The sequence below is a fragment of the Marmota marmota genome, unplaced genomic scaffold (assembly GCF_001458135.2).
Source record: "Marmota marmota marmota unplaced genomic scaffold, marMar, whole genome shotgun sequence".
In the NCBI taxonomy this organism is placed as follows: domain Eukaryota; kingdom Metazoa; phylum Chordata; class Mammalia; order Rodentia; family Sciuridae; genus Marmota; species Marmota marmota.
This window is the reverse complement of record NW_026000229.1, coordinates 49786919-49791400: the sequence shown is the minus strand read 5'-3', so window position 1 is coordinate 49791400 and position 4482 is coordinate 49786919.

The window sequence follows — 4482 nt, the reverse complement described above, 5'->3', positions numbered from 1 at the left end:
AATGGAACCATCATTTGACCCAGTTATCTCATTCCTCAGCATATACCTAAAGGACTTAAAATCAGCATACTACAGTGATGTGGCCATATCCATGTTAATAGCAGCTCAATTTGTAATAGCTAAGCTATGGAGCCAAACTCGGTGCCCTTCAACAGATGAATGGATAAAGAAAATGTGATATATATACACAATGGGATATTACTCAGCCATAAAAAAGAATGGAATTATGGCATTTGCTAGTAAATGGATGGAACTGGAGATTATCATGCTATGTGAAATAAACCAATCCCCCAAAAAACGAAGGCCAAATGTTCTTTCTGATATGTGGATGCTAACACACAATAAGGCAGTGGAAGGGGATAGGGAAGAATAGAAATCAATTGAATTAGACAAAGCAGAATGAAGAGAGGGAGGATGGGAAGAGGAAAGACAGTAGAATGAATGGGATTTAACTTTCCTGTGTTCATGTATGAATATGCCACCAGTGAAATGCCACGTCTTTTACAACCACAAGAATAGGAAGTTATACTCCAAGTAAGTATAATATGTCAAAATACACTCTACTGTAATATATATATATATATATATATATATATATATATATATATATATCAAGTAAAAAATGTTTAAAAAATGTAGAACCTATGAGAAAATTAAAATAAAATAGGACTTCTATAAAATTTAATCTTATTCCATAATACAACTTTTTACAAACTTAATTACCATTTTAATTAAGAAGGATTTAGAAGAATTTTTCAAGACAATTAGGTTGAGCAAATCATGTTTTTAAAGCTAGCCTAATGGTTATCTCTAGATGGAGAGATTTTGTTTCATATATATTTATATTTATGTTTATATTTATATTTATATTTCATTCAGTGATTTTCTAGAAATACCTACAAGTCTTAATCACAGGTTATATACTCACTTCTAAGACTTATTATAGTAATGTATGTGTAGCCAAAACAGCAGGAAAAAGTTAACACATTCCTTGGGGCCAGGGAGGTTTAATACAGGCTTCCAATGCCCTACCTTGTGTGAAGCCACACAGGAGAACTCTCTAGCAATTGACTCCAGGTACAGTTGTGGAATGTCCTTGCCCATGGAGCCTGTTCAAGTCTCAGAGTCTAAGGCTTTTATGGGGCACTGTTTCATAGGTATAGTCTGCTAAGTACCCAGCCATGACAACCCAAATTCAGAACTAACATATGAAACCAGGTGCACATCATCAAACTTGATGTTTGTGGAAAGCAACCTGACAAACCAGCATGACATGGTCCATTGCTCCAGGTGTCTATAATAAAGTCATCAATCACTGAGATAAAGAACACTCTAAAACAATTCCCAATGGGTAGCCAAGGGTTACTCATGGAGCCCTTAGAGTCATGGAATGTGTAAGCAACCCAACCTGCTGTGTTAACTCTTTCCTCAGAGTCTGCATTTCCTAAACTGTCTATAATTAATCTGCATTAACTTTATAATAAAAAATAACTCTTAACATAAAGGCATCCAGTTAACAATTTTCTTTTTTAGTTATTTAATGATGCTGCTTTGTAACATCTGCACATTTCCTTGTCGTCAGCAGAGCTGCTGAGAGAAGTTAAGCCACCCTTCTAGATGTTTCCCATTGCTCACCAAAGTTGTAAAGTACCCTTTGGGAAAACCATCAACATCAGCAAGACAGAGCATGTGCAACCTGGGAGGAAGCACAGCAATGACTACTTCACATTCCCCATCGAAGAGATGAGGAAATAGAACACCAAGCAGCAAAATGACTCACTTCAGTTTCCGAACCTTAGACTCTTCTATTAAAAACTCCCTTGGAAGTATGAAATGTTTTCTAGGTTGCTTCTGAATGTCTATACCTTGGACAGAAAAAGGAGGAGCCCTAAATGATGGGGTTACCTGAAATAGGTATGCTCATTATGATACTTCCCCCCACCCCCAGACGTGAGGTGCACTTTCAGGGATATTTATTTATTTATTTATTTTAAAATTATTTTTTTATTTATATATGACAGCAGAATGCATTACAATTCTTATTAGACATATAGAGTTATTATGATACTTTTTAGGTAGAACTTCCCTTGTTTCTCCTTGTCTAGTTTCCTGATGGCAGCACCAGAACTTTGTCTGAAACATTATCCTTGCTTTGGGTCAATGTCCCAGCTTGAGAGCAAGTGAGAGAGATTGGGTTCATCTTCACTACATTTTCCCCTCTCACCTCCGTTATTCTTTTGTCTGTCTCTGCTGGGACTGCAACTTCCTTGAAAGCCTAATGAAACGAGGTTATATCATGGTTTTGATTATGGGTAGTGAAATCAAACCATCCTAGGCTTAATTTTTGGCTTTGTATCTCATTGGCCTGTGTGGTTTGAGTGCGTTCTTGGGTGAGTTATTTAATGGAAACACTCTCTTCATAAGATTAGTGGGAAGATGAAAGGAAGCAATAACTCTCAACAAGCATAGGTCTTGACATATGGTAAAACTTAGGTGCTCTATTTATTTGGGGAAACTTCTGATTTTCAAAAAAGAAATTTAAAGTAATTGACATACACTATAAACTGAACTTTTTTGGGGGGGCACCAGAGATTGAACCCAAGGGTGCTTAACCAATGAGCTACATCCCCACCCCTTTTTATGCTTTATTTTGAGACAGGGCTTCGGTAAGTTGCTGAGGCTGGCTTTGAACTTGTGATCCTCCTTGCGTTAGCCTCCCTAGCTGCTGCGATTACAGGCATGCACCACCACACCTGGCCTGAACATGTTTAAAGTATATAATATAATACATTTTGACATGTATATACCCATGAAACATCACTATAATCACATTTGTGATCATACCACAACCCTCAAAGATTTCTCATACTCTTTTAATCCCTTTTCTTGTTCTCAGGTAATTACTACCTACCTCTTACAGAAAAGCTTGTATTTTCTAGAATTCTATATATCTGGAGTCCTATCATAAGCATTCTGTGGCTTCTTTCATTTAGCATTATTATGAGAGTCATCATGATGTTGAGTGTATCGATTGCTAAGCAGCATTCCACTGTATGGACATACCACAATTTGTTTATCCATTTCCCTATTGGTGAGCATTTGGCCTGTTTCCAGTTTGGGGAAGTTCGAAATAAAACTTACATGAACATTTGTGTTATGAGTATTTGTATGGACCTGTATTTCTCCTGGGAGAATGGATAGGATGTAAGGTATGTTTTCAAACTTTTTAAGAAACTGCTGAATTATTTTCCCAGTGGTTGTACATTTTACATTTCCACTAGTGTTCCCTGACAATTCCAGTCAGTGTGGATATGGTCAGAGTTTTTGATTTTAGGCATTCTATTAAGTGTGTAATAGTGTCTCTTTATGATTTTAATTTTAATTTCCCTCATAACTAATGATGAGCATTTGTAATGTGCTTCTTTGCCATCCATATATATTTTTGAAGAAATGTCTGTTTAAACCACTTGTCCCTTTTAAAAACTGGAGCATTTTTTTTTCTTGTTGAGTTTTAAGACTTCTTTATTCTGAACAAGTCCTTTATTAGATATGTGATTTACAAATACTTTTTCCACTTTGTAAACTTTCTTATTCTGTTGACAATATCTTTCACAGAATAGAACTTTCTTAATTACAATGAAGTTCAATTCATCATCAACTTTCTTTTATGGAGTGTGATCTTGGTGTTCTAAGATCACAAAGAGTTTCCTAAGTTTTCTTCCAGAAGTTTTAGGTTTTACTTTTAGGTCTATAATCTACTTTTAGTTTTTGCATATGGCATAAATCAAAGGTGTTTTTCTTACTTATGGATAGCCAGTGCTTTAACATTATTTAAAAAACTGGGCTGGAGTTGTGGTTCAGTAATAGAGTGCTGGCCTAGCACATATGAGGCACTGAGTTTGATCCTCAGCACCACATAAAGATAAATAAAATAAATAAAGGTATAAAAAATCCTATCGGGCTGGGGATGTGGCTCAAGTGGTAGCACGTTTGCCTAGCATGCGTGAGGCACTGGGTTCGATTCTCAGCACCACATAAAAATAAAATAAAGATATTGTGTCCTCCTAAAAAAACCTAAAAATAAATATTAAAAACAATCCCTTCTCTACAAAATTACTTTTACACTTTTGTAGAAAATCAATCTATCATATTTATAGGTCTATTTCCATACTCTTTTTCTAGATTTATTTGTCTATCTTTATGCCAATACCACATTGTCTCGATAACTTATATTTCCTGAATTCAAAACATTTTTTAAAGTATTTAAAGCTATTTCTTTTTTTAAAATTTTTATTGTTGGTTGTTCAAAACATTACATAGTTCTTGATATATCATATTTCACACTTTGATTCAAGTGGGTTATGAACTCCCATTTTTACCCCGTATACAGATTGCAGAATCACATCAGTTACACATCCATTGATTTACATATTGCCATGCTAGTGTCTGTTGTATTCTGCTGCCTTTCCTATCCTCTACTAT